The 16,588-nt window shown below is 42.9% G+C and overlaps 1 protein-coding gene across 2 annotated transcripts in view; it reads left to right on the top strand.

Annotated features, from left to right (window-relative positions):
- Nucleotides 1–7,037: 7,037 nt before the first annotated feature.
- The window catches only part of SNTG1 (syntrophin gamma 1), a 357,499-nt gene continuing 347,948 nt past the window's right edge, over nucleotides 7,038–16,588 (top strand). For both annotated transcript variants that reach the window (XM_074898981.1, XM_074898980.1), the window contains exon 1: nucleotides 7,038–7,510. The gene's annotated coding sequence lies outside the window, so the exon portion shown is untranslated. The remainder of the gene's footprint in view (nucleotides 7,511–16,588) is intronic.

Below are 16,588 nucleotides of genomic sequence, written 5' to 3'. Positions count from 1 at the left end.
CCCCTGGACCCCCACCCCTGCCCATGGAACCAGAACCATATTTCAGGCCAGCAGTCCCTGCATTAAGACACAGACAGATGTTGCAGGTTTTCCATGTCCATGTGCCATGGATCTTATTGAATTGGACCCAGAACTGTGGGTTGTCTTCCCAGCTTGACCTTGGCATTCACTTTGTCACTATACCAGCCTGGTCCCCGGGGACCCATCAAGCCTCATAGCACCCTGACACCACCCAGGAATGTCTATGTCCTACAGAGCCTTCAGCAGTAACCTGCTCAGAAGAGCTGTTCTTGAGCAGCACACCAAGGCAGAGGAGACCCCAGGAGCGCTCCTTCCAAGGTGTGGATATGGGAACCATATGAAGCTGTTCTAGTGCTATCGTTTGTATCAGACTGAAGCAGAAAAGTAGCAGACAACATGAGGTTTTGTGGGACATCATCGGAAGGTTAGCTTAGTAGATAAAAACATCTTTGTTGTGACTAAAAGTAGTTTGTTAAAAAAACCCCAACACAGCACACCAAAAAGTGTGGTTTTAATTGTATTCCTGCTATTGCCCTTCATCCTGTCCCTGGACAACCATGGAAAAACACCCAGGTGACAAGCAATGCCTTTTCTGACAGACAGCTAACCAAGATGGCCTAAAGGCAGGGACAGTCTGTCCTGAGAAGAAAGGGCTGTACAACGTTAGGTGGGGGCTGAGCACAGACCAGGGTCACAGAGCTCTAGGGAACTGAACTATTGGGAGCGGTGTGAACCATGTTTGTGTTCAGTAGATGGCACCAAAGTGTGGTGGGAAAAGGACACAGTGGTAGGGATTCTTTCACGGCTGTGAGCTCTTAATCGATGGCTAGGAGAGGGGAGAAAAAAACCCCAAAGCTTCAACACTGTCTACATGATGAAAGAGCAATGCTGATTATTCAGTAGCTAAGGATCTGGAGTGTTTGGCTCATTAATGCAGAGATGCAGTGAGTTACACAGTTCTGAGCTGAGGTCAGTTTCTCCAAGAAACATAAGCAAATGGTGCAGCTCCCAGAGCCCAGATGATTTTCCCTAGGGTTAAACATAGGTCATGCATGCAAACCTCATGCATCGTGGCAGAAAACTACTCTGATTTTACAGAATAGTCAAATTCAGCCAGGTTCTTTCTTTTTCATGTGCACTGAGCATCAGCACATAGTGTTTGGCATACATACACCTATCATGTTCCTCACACCAAGAGACACGACACAGCACAATATGATGCAAGACCCCACCCCCATTTCTTTGGCAGACACAGAAGGAGCTCCTTTTTATACCCTCCCCTGACTGGGTGCTACAAGTGTGAAAAAAATATTGATCCATCTGAAAGCATTTGCTGATTAAATAGTCATTGTTGTCTTAACCTCCCACAGGCAGACACTTGGGCCAGGTTGAAGATGCTGGGCAGACCACGCCCTAATCTCCATCTGTCAGGGATTATCTGTAATGGATGTAATTCTGTACCCAAGCCTTAACACCCTTTGCAGCATGGTTTCAATTTTGGGGCAAAACAGTGATGTTTATTCAATCCACAAAAATTGTCCTCAAGTATATACTAATGATCCTTAATGCCAGGAACATAGCAAAAATTTTATAAACTATGGCTGTTTTTAAAATGCTTTAATCGATCAAATTATTTGTGGATTACATCTCATACTTGAATTTCACTGTCTTATCTGTTAACTACAACTTCAAAAATTGTGAAGGTAGTAAAAATAAAGTCTTTCATATCCTTAGTAATCCTTTGTCTTTTTAGTTGTCTTATGGAGACATAATTACTACAGTGTGCAAGTTAGTTGTTTTCAAACAATACTCGTCTTTTATCAGTTATTTGGCTTTCAAAGGGAAAAAAAACCAGTTTTGAACTCTACAGTGTGTAAAATTGATTTTTAAATGCACAGAGGGTAATTTTATCTTCTTTTGGTGAAAAATAAGATAATTGTGATAATGCAAAGATTTTTTTATTGAGGATAATGCAGAAAAAAGTTATTGATAATTGTCTTAGATCCTACTACTTCTAGCCTATGGTTTGTACTCACCCTTTCTAATTTGTGATAACTGATTTTAATAAATTAATTATTAAGGCAGATAACATAGATAATTTCCCTGAAACTAGTTAAAATGCTTTGTTATAATTTTATCCAAATTCTCTTATAGGTTAAAAACACCCATTAATGAGATGCAAGTCAATTATAGACTGGCATAAATAATACCAGTACTGAGCATGGTGTACAGGCTGTGTGTAAAATTTGGGATTGAGGAATGAATTTAAGACTATTATCTTCACAGTTTGGCTTCTTTGAGATTCTTTGCTGTTTGGTTTCAGTGTGTATGGGTTTAAATTCTCCAGGCTTTGAGATGATTTGAAAAGCTCAGAATTTCAAAGTAAAATTCACATAGAATTTGTAGAATTGCTAACATCCTGTTTACATGTGAAAAGAGGGATTTTAACGTATAAACATATTTGGTTCCAGTCTGAAAAAACGCCCATGTCTCTGGGTCTTTGTGAGTGTGAGTTTTAAATGGATTGACAAGACATCTTGAAAAACAAATCACGGCAGCAAGGAATATTATGGAATATAGCTGCAGATTTTTTGGCCACCCACAGACTGTAAAAGGCTATTTTGGTCTCCATCATTTCCCCAGTCAGATTTTCAGATTACAAGCCACCGTGACAAATGACACATTATTTTATATAAGTGTGCCAGATACTGGTAAATCAAGTATTTTTTTGAAGTTCAGTTTAGACCAGTTGTGGGGAAAAAATAGGGAATATGTTCATAGACTTTTCTGGACTTGCTTGTCTGGATTTTTACCAGTCTGTGAATGGAAATTAAATCCAAGACAAATTCATCAGAAACTGGGAATATACTCTGCAGTTGTAACTCAATACAGGGAGTACTAAAGTGCTTACAGGTGACTTTGTGACCTACGTATTATAAAGTGTGTGACACCTGTCCTTGAAAGAGTTACATTTGCTATTCTGATTGATATCTTTTAGAAAAGTGGATACTGAAGATAGATTAATTCTATTCTCATAGAGTCAATGAAATACTCACCAGTGCTTTACGTTTCACTTCAATTTGTCAGGTATTCTGCTTAAAGAGTTCTTCCTACAGACTGATAGTGTCTTTTTATTGAGCATATTTATGTGAATAAATAAGACCTGATACTTTGTAAAAATTAAAACCATATCTAGATGTCTATTAAAGGCACTTTGTCATGGAAAAAAAAGAGTGCTTGTAAATAAACATCAACCGTGCCTGGTTTCAGCTGCAGATTTTCATATTCAAAATAGTATACTCTGCGTTCATTTGCAGACAGAAGTGTGAAGTGTGTTTCATATTGCTGGTGGCCTAAAGTTAATTAAGAATAAGGTTCTGTCAAGGAAAGAATAGGTAACAAGTGGAGGGCCATGGTATGTTCCCAGGGGTGCTAAGACCTCCTACACGAATGAAAAACCCACTGTTGCAATGATATTGGATAAAAAGGCTCTCCCCTATATTCCCAAAGCATCTGTAACATTTTTCCTATATATTCATCTTAATTGCTCACTACTACAGGTAGTTTCTTTCCCCATGCACTTTTTCAAAGCCTTAGTTCTCTTCCCTTCATCTCCCAGCACCTTCACAGTGAGGCTTATGTGTGACAGACATACGCAACAGTGTTTGGCTGCCAAATGTCAGAATCACTGCCCACAGTCAAAGTGAACTATAACTAGAAAAAAGAGATCGGGTGCTGTAATAATTTTGCTAAGGGGAAAGAAGACAAATGACCTCTTGCAGATAGATAGTCAATAGTTTTACAAAGGATGTCACTCGCTTTCTTGTTGGGTGACATTCTTCCTTTCATCCCCATCTTTTTTAAACAGTGCCATTTTATCTTCATGCTTAGCCTCTATTTCTTTCATTTTTAATGCTATTCCTCCTCTGTCACTCTATCCTTGTTGGTGACTTGTGTGGTGCCAGTCTGCTGAAGCTGCAGAACCTACAACAGAAGCCAACCTACCACCAGCTTATTATGTGAAATTTCTTAACTAGCATTGCCCATACTACACAAAACCAATTATGGCTCATCCACTCTGATTTTAAATGATGATTCATGCTCTTGATTACATCCTAAGCTTACCTTAAATACGATTTCTGTATATGTAAGAATTCTGTGTTGTGTTTGTGCTGCCCAAAGCAAAAATACAAGACAAAATTAACCTTTCAATCATGTGTAAAACTGGCACACATTTCATGCAATCATGTGGCATCAGTTTGATAATGATTAAAAATATTGCACACTGTTTTCACCTGGTTTGGTAGAGTTCATCTTCAGCATGTTCTTATTGCTAATGAAACTTGTAAATGTATTCCACTACGTGTAGGAATAGTTTGAAAGATCTGTTGAAAGATCATTTGAAAGAATGTTGTTATAATGAATTAATTATAACAACATTTTCTTGTGAAAATTAAACTTTCCTGCTTACATAAACTATCATACTCTCCATCGTCACGTTAGAAAAAAAAAAAAAAAAAAAAAAAAAGAGAGAGAGAAAAGAGAGAGCTCTCTATGAAACATGACAGCTCTTCCCACAGGTAGGGGGAACATGGCATGTACCAATTAATCTAGGTCTGAGAGTGCTATGTGAAAGTGCCTTCCATGCTGGAAACAGAGAAGGCTGTCCCTTTTGGAACTCGAGTGTGGGACTGGCTCTATCCAGGGTAGTTAAAAGATCATAAAAGATTATATGTTTCCACTTTGTTTAAAAACTGTTCTCTCCAGGGTTGAGTGTCCTCCTTCTCAGCAGGGCATGAGCAAGGAGGGTTACAGATCTGCTTTACTTCTGTGTTTGACTTTGAATAGTTTTTGGTTCATTACATTTCACTAATTTCAGTCCTCAGACATGTATTTTAATCATCCTAGTCCTAATATATGTATAGTTGTAATAATTTATTTTTTCAGTCTTGTCAGGAGAACTGTCAGTTCAAACGATTCAGTCTTTCAGTAGAACCACAATAGGGCAGATAACTTGATTAGCTTATAGCTATCAAGAACTCTGTTAACATCAATCAGTATTAAGACACAGGGAAAAATAAGGATATGTATCTCCAGATGAGAACTGAAGTACAAATCTGTTCAATTAGGCATGAAACCTATCACTGCATAGTCTCATGCATTTATCAATTCAACACTTAACTACACTCTTCAGAGCAACTCTGTTATCTTTGCATTTAGCTTGCATGAAGCTGTCCTTTAAAATCCTTTCCTCCCTTACTGACTCACTGCGCGTTACTGAAGTTAATATTTATTTGTTAAATAATTTTGTTTGCGCCGGCTTGGTGGAAGAAGGCCCCTTAAGTGTAAGATGCGTATGAAAATTACTTTTCATTCCCAAAAGCCGAAACGAATTGAGAGAAAAATGGTCTGGCAGAGGAGCTACAGAAAAGCAAAGCTCAAGTTCCTTCTACTGGTCTTTAATTGTGACCACCGTCCCCGAAGTCCTCACCCTGCTTATGTTACCGTAAACAACCGGTCTCAACTCTCTAAGAGTCCTTCAGTGATTGTATCAACTACAGAAAAGCATTGCCAAGAGCTAAAACGCGCCCCAGAGGATGCGGATGAGGTCGCAGGTCTCCCTCCTCCCCCAGCCCGGCGGGAGCACCCCGACGGGCCGCCTCTGCCCCGAGCGGGGCTCCCCCGCCCGCAGCTCCGCGCCCGCCCCCCGCGCCGGGGAGAGCGGCTTGCTGAGGGGAGGCCCCGGTGACGGCTCCCCCCGCCCCCCCGGGCTCCCTCTTTCTCTTTTTCTCTCCTGCCTTAATTCTCTTCCTTCCCCGCAGCCTTCGGGGAGGGGGTCGCTGCCGGGCGGCCCTGTCCCGGGACGGGGGGGAGCTCCGGCTCCCCTTCGGCGGCCGCCCCTCACCGGCTTGTGCATACGGGGTGTGTGTGCATACGTATGTGTTATATGTATATATGTGTGTGCGCGTGTATATCTCACTGACGTGCCCCGTTACACGGTATCATTTCAGCGCTGCTCGACGGGGAGGGCGATGCCTGCGGGGTGCCCTCCCGCGGGGCGCCGTGTGCCGCTCTGAGGCACGGACGTGCGGAGGAGGAGGAGGAGGAGGGAGGGGACCACTCAGGGGCATAAGGGGGGAGCAGCCCTACACACTTTCCGCGTTTTGGGCCCCCTCCGTGCCCGAGGCTGCCCGGGAGAGGGGGGCTGATTGTGCTCCGGTGCGGGGCAGGGGTAGCAGAGCCTTGGCCCGGGTTAGGGGCTGGGAGACGGTGCTGGAGGAAGGTCGCACCCGAACCGTAAAGGAATAAAACCGGCACCGAATTTCTTCCAGACGTGGGGGTCGATCCATTTTCTCTAGCGAGCGGTCAGTCTAGACTCACTCACGCAGCCAGGAGAAACGGCAGCCGGGGAAGTTGAGCAGCAACGGAGACTCACTCAGGCGGGAGCGGGGGGCGGACAACTTTCCCGTCTGGGCACGGCGGGGAGCCGACCGCCGCAGCGCCCTAGGACAGGGGAGGGCCCCGCGGGCTCCAGGCGAGCCGGGTTCCAGCGGCCCGGGGGTCCCCGCCGCGGCCCGGGGTTCCCCGCCGCCCCCCGGCGGACCGGCAGCTCCAGCAGCGCGGAGGCCGGGAGCGCGCCGCCCTCGCCGCCGGTGCTCGCCTCGGCGGCCCGGGCCGGGACAGGCGCAGCGGGAGGGCTGCGGGCCCGGCTGAGCCTGCCGCTGCCCGCCGGAAGCGGCGGCCCCCGGTGCGGCGGCCCCCGGTGCGCCGGCCCGCCTAACCGCCCGCTCGCCCCGCTCCGCTCCGCCACGGGGGGGTGCGGGGTGTGCGAGGGGTGTGGGGGGGCGGCGGGCACCGCGTCACCGGATCGCGTGGCGCCGGCAGCGGGGCGGCGTTACGGAGCGCCCCGGGAGCGGCGGGGGGGCGGGCGGGGGTCCCGGGCGCGGCCGGCATCGCCGCGGCTGGCTGCGGCCGCGGTGGCGGCGGCGTGCCGCCTCGCCTCCCCTCGCCTCCCCTCGCCTCCCCTCGCCTCCCCTCGCCTCCCCTCGCCTCCCCTCGCCTCCCCTCGCCTGGCCGCTCGCCACCGCGGAGGGGCGGCGCTGCCTCCCCGCCCTCCCCCGCCCGGCGCCCCCGCTCCGTCTCCGGGAAGGGCGCGGGGAGCCCCACGCTCCCGCTCGGCGCGGCGGCGGAGTTTGAGCCGGCGTTGGCGGCGTTGGCGGCCGGGGGGCGATGCCGTGTTAGCCGGCGGCCCGCCCCCGAGGTAGCGGCGGCGGGAAGGGGCGCGCGTTGCCGGGGCTGTGGCTGGCACCATGGGCAGCGGGCTGGGGGGCGCGGCGGCCGGGCTCCCTGCGCGCTCCGCCTGAGCCCGGGGATGAGCCGGCGCCCGCTGGAAATACCGTGGAAATAGCGCGGAGCGGTCCGAGGAGGGCGAGCGGCAACAGCGTTTCACCAGCGGAGAGGAGGTCGCCCGGCGGTGCTGTCTCGGCAAGTAAGTGCTCCGCTTCCGCGCTCTGGCCGCTGCGTTACCTTCGTCTCGAGTGACTTTTTCGGTTTTTTGCAGCTGTCGGTCGCCCGCCCCTGGTTTGGAGGCAGGATGGTCGGCGGCGCCAGCGGCAGTTTTCAGGCGTTTAGGTGCGGGAGGTTTGTGGCTGGGATTGCGGGGCAGCCCGGCTCCAACTCCGCCGGAGTCCGCCGCGGGCATCCCGCCGGTGCGGTGCTGCGGCGCGGGAGCCGGGAAGGAAGCGCCGTGTCCCAGCGCTTCCCGCTGCTGCGACTCCTAAGAGATGATGCCTTCTTACGGGCGTTAGTAGAAAATGCCTTTTCCTTTGTGCTGAGCTGTAACTAAATTGTAAGAGTCTCTTAATTGCTTTCCATCAGTGCTGCTTGTCGGAGAGAGGCAGGGCGCGTGTTAACCTTTCAGACCCACTTAGAGATTAAGGATAGGGAACGCGGAGTTTTGATTTTTGTGCCTTTAACTTTCTTGTGCCCTACCTGGTGATTTTCTTTGAGATGCTCTTGCTGGGAGGATATGGCTTGCCCATATCCTTTTTTGTTTGCTTACTTTTAGTCTGTGGATATTTATTGCTATACTCGACATTGCCATGAAACAAAAAGTTGACTGTAATTTATTTCGGTATATGGAGCACAGATTGCAGGCAGGGGACTAATGCTGCTCTCGGGGGAACTCCGGAGGAGGAAGCCCATGGGGCCTTAATCTCTTGCTAAAACCTCGGAGAGCTCAGAGCAGACCTGTCACACTGCAAAGAATGAATTCAGTTCACCTTTCAGCACTCATAGCGTATACACTGAGCAGCCTGCCTTCCCGCATCTGTGAAACACCTGTCTCTGAAACGCAGGGGATAGAGATGTGAATTCTGGGCAGGTTTGGGAGAAGACAGAACTTCGGACAGTGTTTAATTAAGTTTGCTCTTATTGATTTCCTTGGTGTCTTCTCTGTGAGCCTGAAAACGACAATCTTTTACAGTGACCTTGATGTACGTTCTGTTCTAACACAAAAGCAGCACAGAATAAAAGCATTTACACAGATTTATAGCTAAGCTCTGACGTTTCAATAAGAGCTCAGTCAGCTCCACTGAATGTGGTAGCTTCATCAGCGGCATGGTATATGTGTAGGAAATAACTTGGGGAAATAACTTGCTAGTAGTGATAAAGGTATAAGTTGTGATGTTGGAAGCATATGCTCCTGCAGAAGTGTCACTGTGTGTGAAATGTTTGTTGAGTTTTGGATATTTTGTTTTCCAGTCAGTGAGATTTCTAGTGAAAAGGGTGTGTGGGTGTGCGTGGCAATCTCAGAGCTTCCCAGGTTAATGCACTTTGATTTGTCAGCAGCAAGAGATCTTTTTATGCATCAAAATACACAATTTTACATAAATGCAATATTTACATAGTAAGATTAAAAGATGTTGGGATGTCAGTACAGTGAACGTATAACTAACTCAAGTTTATAGCAGAAAGATAAAGTAAGCCTTTTCCCTAATGGTGGATGGAGATCACTGTGGCTAAGCTGGCTGAGGGGAGTGTCATTTGTTCCAGTGCAGTTTACGGAGAGCGTTCTTGTGGTTCGTATTTATGACTTTGAAGATACTGTGAAACACAGAATTACTGTTGCTAGACAGTGGGACGCAAACCTATCCATTACTTAAAACACAGCTTCTTCTGTGTCATATCAAAAAAAAGTATAGTTTTTAGCAAAGTCTGCCTGTGTTTTTATTGTAGTAATTCCTTCCTCTGTTGCAGAGTGGCAGGCTTTCACTAGGCATGTGCAAGGGAGATCATAAAACACTGAAGCATGCACTGATCTGGAATTCATTTGGGCTATATATTACATTTGAGGTTTCCACTATTAACATAAGTAACTGCTTATACCTGATTATATAAATAAATGGGGTTTACAAATTGCATCAGCTTTGTCATTTCTGATGCCTGTTACAGAGCCCTTTTCTTCCTCTTCTTTTTAGTCCTTCAAACTAATCTAATTCTATTCTTGCTCTTTGCCTGGAGAGAAAGAAAACATAATTTAATGATGTATCGTTTGGCTTTTGCACTATCTTGTCCCATAGCTATGAGATAATCTAATGACGGTCTCCATCACTGAATTAAAGAATATGGTGCTCTAGACTTTCACTTACAGCCGGGTTTCCACTCTGTTACTTGGCTGAAGAACCGAGTTTTCACAGGGTCTGACAGAAAAAAAAAACCTTTTTTTTTTTTTTTTTTTGTTAGAAACTTGAAAGGGGAAGGTAAGACCTGAGTTCTTTAAGGATATAATTAAAAATGATGACTTCTTGGATATTAATCAAACCCATTTATCTTCATATATTCTTTGTCTTTTACTTGGTACTTGTCAGAAAGCCCTTCTGCATATTTCTACTTCAGTTTAAAATGTGCGTAGTTCTTAATTTAAAAATTCAGGAGTGGCCATCACACAGTTCCTAGTATCCTCTTTAATGTTCTGTATCCTAATTTGCTTGTATCTTTTGAATCTGAGGTTTTCAGACTACAGTATATTCAACTTTATAGCATGCATTTTATTTTTAATAGTGTGCAAATCTCTTGAATAGAGAAGATGTTGACCTGATTCAGAAATTTCAGGGCAAGCTCAGAGACTATGTTTCTTTCCTGATTTTTTTCATATTTGCTCAGACATGCTGTTTGGCTTGTCAGACATAACTTTCATGGACTGACAGAAAGACCTGTAAGCAAAATTAAAGATATCAGCAGTTAAGCATAGTTCTTCTAGTCAGCCCAACCCAGCTGAGTGTGTCATTTCTATTTATTCATCTTAAATGGAATATTAAGACAAACGAGAGCTGTAGTCTGCTCTCAGTTCTTCTCTCTGAAGTGCTCAGATAAGTACCATTTCTTCATGCTCGGAAATTAATGCTAGTCCGTGTGACCAAGGTACTAGGAAAACTGTGATATTGTCAGTATTTCTTACTGGTAATCGTCACCACATCTGCTTGCATGCATTGTTAAAAAGGTAAGGAGTTGTAGTGAATGATAAGAAATGTCAAATGTATTTAATGTGTAGTCTTTCTTGGCCCTTCTCATGGCTGTGCTTTCAGTGCAGGTTTCCGGCGAGAGGACTGAAGGTGAGTGGGTTGAATCCCAGTTTGAGTCTACTTCATCAACGTGTACCTCTGGCAGTATGCTGTGACATTGGCTCAGCATGATTACAGAGCTGACCTTCTGTATTTGCCCTGAGTTTTACTTACCACAACTGGAAGAGTCAGAAAGCCTTACTGTCATCATGGCCAACCTAAATTTTCTGCATTCCTGTTGCAGATCAGAGGAAGGAGAGAAAGCATACATTAAAAAAAACAACAAAAAACAACCAACAACCCAAACCAAAACAGATCATGTCTTAAAGATGCAGCTTTAATCAACACCAGGGAATGCAGCGGAGACACAGCCAGTGAAATTCACATATATATTTAATTACTCAAGGGAGAAATTATTATCCATCTTGAGAGATTGATTTAGTAGGTGATGTGTCTACTCCTGATGAGGAAGAGGAACTATGTGAAATGGAACCAAAGCTTTTTTTCCACTGCGCGTTTCAGATGTGGCTGTCACTGTTGTTTGGGACCCTGAGCCTTATCTTCAGTAATGAGCTTGGGTTGGCCAAAAGAGGTGGAACACTCGCTTGTGTGATAAGTTTGGTGGTGCAGGAGCCGAGGGCTGCATTGGTTCCTGGGGACTTGCTCTCTTCAATTTATTAAAGTAACTAGTAGAGGGAAACTAATCAAGAAGAGTGTTTGGGATGCGATTAATTTCATGACTTGTTCTCCAGTTCATTTTGGGTAGTGTTGGACAAAACCTTAAAAGTTCTTCACTGTGATATTAATGTGAGAGTAACTGTAGATTTGAGTTATGTATGTATAATTGTTCTAAAATTTGGGGTTGGGGTTTTGCTCCTGAGGTCAAAACATGGATAAATGGACAAGTTTTGCTGTGTCACTCAGGTATTCAATATGACTTTAATGATAAGGCATGGATAGTTAGTGGAAGACGTGCTGTACCTTCCCGTGTGAGAAGCAGGAGGTCCCCTATGCTGTGAGTTGAACACAGCTGAACACAGTCTTGCCCTGAGAATGGATGTGGCTGTTCCCGGAGTGGAACAAGCCCTGGAGCAGAGTGAAAGTCTTACACTGGCGCTTGAAGGGTGCTTTTCAACAGCTGCTGAAATTCCTGTTTGAGATGTGGTTGAGGTAAACGCTCTGATGTTTTACTGCTTTAATACAGGCACTGCTACTGAATCTGTAGAAGAACTCATGGCTTCAGAGATGCTGTGAGTGCAATTGATTGTTGGCTCGGTTGATTATTCTGCAGATAATTATAATCTCGATCTCATCTCAAGAGTGTTGGTGTTTTTTATGCTTTTCCTATGAAGTATTTGTTACTTGGTGTTGGATTTGTGTATTCCTTCCCTGGGTGGGTGAGATTTTGGTTCAAAGGTGTGCTTTTAAAGCTGATGTCATCAAGCACTTCTGAAGTGTTTGTTGCTTGGAGCTTCTGAGGTAGTGTTTCTGAGGTAGCGTTATTAGAGGAAGAACAGTTTATTTATTGGATTATTCTAAAGGTTGGGTTTATTTTTTATTCAATCTCAATGTATTTTTTCAGATAGTGGGCAGTGTACTAGCTTTATTGTTGAAGATGTTAGAAATGACTCTAAGTAAATTTGCTTTTGTTCAAATTATTTAAATAGACTTTCACTTAACTGCAAGCAAAGGCTGTTTGAATAAAACAACACACATGCCTTTTTCCCCTCCACCTGTTATGTTAAATTTTTAAAAAATTAATACGGCTTTCCATACAGCAGTAAGAATGGGAGTGCTGTTTATGAGATTCATTTTTCTTGCCCTTTCTGTCAAAAAAATAAAGGGAATTTGAAATTTTCCTGTACAGATGACAGAGTCTGACAAGGGATTGTAATCCTACCCTCTAATTCTTTCTTGATATAAAGATTATTTTGCCATTTTTATTGAATTTAGTGTAAAAATGTGACTGATTTCAACAGGTATAATACTAAGTTCTTGGAAATATTTTCAAAGTTTGATATTCATACATAATATAGTTGTTAATATTTGCCTTACTATAAAGCATTGATTCTCAATTACAGAATTGTTTATGAAATTCTTTTTATGAAATGCTTTGCTATTTCTAAATATATATTCATTCAGAATTATGCAAGATAGTTGTTTTTTTTAATTGCTCCGCATGGCAAAATGTTTTGATAGACTATTTTAACAGTTGTGAATAATGAACTGTACGTTTCAGCTTCTGCAACACAAATGGACATTGATTTTCTTTGGATTGCTTTTGACCCCTAAAGAAGTAAAGCAATTAGAATTTGCTTGTAAGAGAACTCTCTTCTCTCTCTCCTGTCATTTTATATATATATATATATATATATTAAAAACAGCCTTTGAGAACTGATTTACGTTAATCAGGTTTTTTTTCAAGTGAAAAAGGAAGGGAAAATCATCAGCACTACAGTTGTCTTGCAGCTCTAGGCTTCATCACACACAGCTGTCTGCCTGTATCCATTACCAGTTGATACCGCAGCTGTACATTCCTGAATGCAGCAGAAGTCACAAACAGTTCTCCACGCAACTGTTCTAATCAGTTATTAAGTAGAAAACATCTATGTAGCAATATTAGGGTTTGGTCCAGGCAGAACAGTTATCATGTAATAAAACACACACTGATGCATGCGTAGAGCTCTTCACTGAAGATAGGTTTTGAGTAAAAACCAGCATCAGACCTGTGTCTCTGTGGGTTTTAACATTTCGAGTGCCTGTGTTCTCATTCTGTGGTTTATGTGTTTTGCTTTTTTGTGAAACAACTCTATGAACACAGAATGTAATATATAATAAAAATTAGGCTTCTCAAAATCAGTGTTAGGCTTTAATAACACAGAGGAATGGATGTAAAAGCAAACTGGGGTTACAGTTCCAAGGAGCTGGAGCAGTTAACATGTTATGAATGGGACACGATTGGCCACTGCCAGGGGTGCAGTTAGTGGCAGGGCTCCCTGTCTGCAAACCAAGCAACTCTATTAATGTAAGTGCAAAAATAGCTACTCTGTTGATTTTTCAGCTGAAGGAACTTCTCAGTCAAATACAGTGACATTCATGAAGGATTTTTACTGGAGGAAGCCTACCGTAACTGTGCTAGACATTTCCATGCGAAGTGTGTAGAAATAATGGCAGCATCTCATGATTATGACCTCTTGTTTTCTTTAGCTCACTGGGATTAGGAAGGACCTTCCAGCGTAATTGAAGGCACAAGTAGAGAACTCCTTTCTACACTATGTCATTAGTCTTTCAGCTGGTTAACTTTTAAGTGTCTGTAGTAATGGTTCATCATGGGCTTCTTTTCACAAGTTACTGTCTTATGCAGTTGTGAGGATGTCTGACCTATTTTCTTGGGATGTCTTAATTGAAATTGCCTATATTTCAGTTTATTGATCTGCTTTATGCAGCAGCTTTCCTTTTCACTACATTAAATCGCCTCCTAGTAAGCTGAGATGACGTTACTGATCAGTGATTATACATTCTTTTTATTATCTGTGTTCTCAATGTCATTTATATACCTATATATGTTTGCAAAGTTTTCTTGTTCCTTTGAAAAAACCCACCTTCCTATTTTTGGGAGATGGACTATATGATTATTTATTGCATGCTTTGATTAATGGAGAAATCCAGTTGTTAACAGTGATTTGATATTGCCATTTATTGCTCCTTCGCAACATGCCCTTTCATGTACCTCTTAGTGCTTCTTTTTTAACCTCTTCATAATACTACAATATTTTTTTCCCTGAAATGAAAATCTCAAGGTTAATCTCAAGAATTATTTATTTTTCTCATGTACTATATTTTACATCCAGTTGATTCTGTAGCTTTTTGTGCTCTGCTTCTGTGTGTCTATATATAACTCTTTATTAAGATTAATATATTATCCTTTATATACTGTATGTTTACAGGGCTGAGTACATGACTTTTTCTCTTTGAATTAGACTTGATTTTTCATTTTATAGTTAACTCTTTGCTGCAATTGTCTAACAACAGCAGAGACATGCTTTTTTTGTGGAAAAGTGTTTTGGGAAATGGAAAAAAAAAATAATTGCATACTGGTTCCCTTTTGGCAATTTACAAGAACTTAATCCAGAATCTAGTGAAATTAATTGGACTTTTTCTGTTAAGTTCATACGTTGTATATGGACCCATTTTTGTCAGTACTCAACAAGATTACTTAGGTCATTACTTTTATTTTCAGGTTTCAACCAGAACTAGCTCATTTTTGCTTAAAAATAATAATTTGGCTTAATAAAACTTTATTGTTTTCTGCAAAGAAATAAGAGATTCAGGATATAGTTTGAATACAGAAAAATTAGATTTAGGGTAGAGACTATTTCACTGTAGACCTGATTATGTCACATTTGGGAAGGAGTAAAAGCCTGCTTGGTCCAATCAGTTACCCTGTTTTGTTGTTGCTGTATTGAATATTGTCTCTGAAAAACCTGATAACGTGCCCAAGATTGTAATCTTAAAATAATTGCTGTACAACTACTGTCTTTTATCAAAAGTAAGATGGGAAATTCTTCAGAGCAGGCAAGATACTAACATGCAGATTGGTTGATGTATCTGGTTAAGGAAGAAGTCTTATTCTGAGGGAGTGAGAGATACCCCTCAAATTGCTTTTAGGCAGGTGAAGTGAGTTTGGGGATGATGGTAAAACTCAGAAAATGGTTTAAATATCCATCCTGGATCCTCGAATAAATGCTTTGTTAAAATGGTGTAAAAAGAGGATTCATATCCAGTGTGGCTGAATGGCCAGTAAAGGGGGAGGACATCCTGTTCTGAGAGGGTCATCTGGTAATGGACCTGAATCTCTGCTCACTCAGCCTCCAGGCTTTTCAGCTGAGATGTCTGGAAGAAAGTATGGGATGAGAGTATTGGAGCAGTGGAGAATGACTTGTGACATTTTTTGTTAGCTCTTTATTCAGCCTTGTGAAAACAGTAGCTTCAAGACAACCTGTTTTTGTGTAGGTAGTGAATCCAGTCAGAGTGATCTGGACAAGCTCCTGTGATGCTCTTGCACCTAGGAGGATGGATTTAAAGAATTTGCAGGCTGATAATGGCTTCCTGCTAAGCTCCTGGCCCCCAAGGGGGTTTAGGATTCTATGATGCTATGTTTTAGGGGAAGAGTTTTTCTCCAGTTGATACAGACTGGCACTTTTGCAAGAAGCGGTCCTCAGAATATGGCACCTGCTTCACCACATTACATTATTTACTAAAAAACTTTTCTTACAAGGGTGTTTCCTACAGTAAATTCAAACAGGAATGCCTTCTGATGGTTTTGTTCCATGTTCAGTTTCAGAAGACGGTTATATCCTTAAACATTATGAAGAAACATGATGCCTACCTATCTTGAAAACGTGTATCAGAGAAGAATCAAATATGTTTTCTACTGTGTAACACTGGGGAAGGATTAAGACCCGATCTGAAGTGCCTATTGAGAAATATGTCCTTTAGTACTGAAGGGGACAAGCTACATTAGCTTGTTGTCACAGGAAATCACAGTCAGGAACCTTCATATACAGGTGAACATATCTATATGTGCTTTCTTAGGAGAAAATGTGGTGCAGCTGCTGACCTTAGACATTATAACTCACTATGCAGGGGGAGAGGATACCTTTAATGGGAATTCCTCACTCTAACTATGCCTATTGTGATAGAACCAGCAGTTATTCTTCGAATCTCAACACTGAAACCTTAAAGACATTTATAAGCATCTTTTCCTTTCTTCTTTCTTAAAGGAATTAATTTAAATAAAGCTTTTCTTCTGTCAGTGAAATGTTTACCAAGTAGAGCAGAAGCTTTTAATGGTCTATAAAGTGTTATGAAGAGCAGTAGTAATGACTAGTCAGTAGATAGAGCCGCAAGCTCTTTAAGTGTTATAAGATGCAGCTAAGATGTCACATACAGCTGTTCATTAGAAGGAATGATAGTAGGTGTTTAAGGAGACTGATAGAGAACTC

This window comes from Athene noctua, chromosome 2, assembly GCF_965140245.1.
Source record: "Athene noctua chromosome 2, bAthNoc1.hap1.1, whole genome shotgun sequence".
In the NCBI taxonomy this organism is placed as follows: Eukaryota; Metazoa; Chordata; class Aves; order Strigiformes; family Strigidae; genus Athene; species Athene noctua.
Note: the sequence above shows the minus strand (reverse complement) of the source record. Positions and strands in the feature narration are given on the sequence as shown.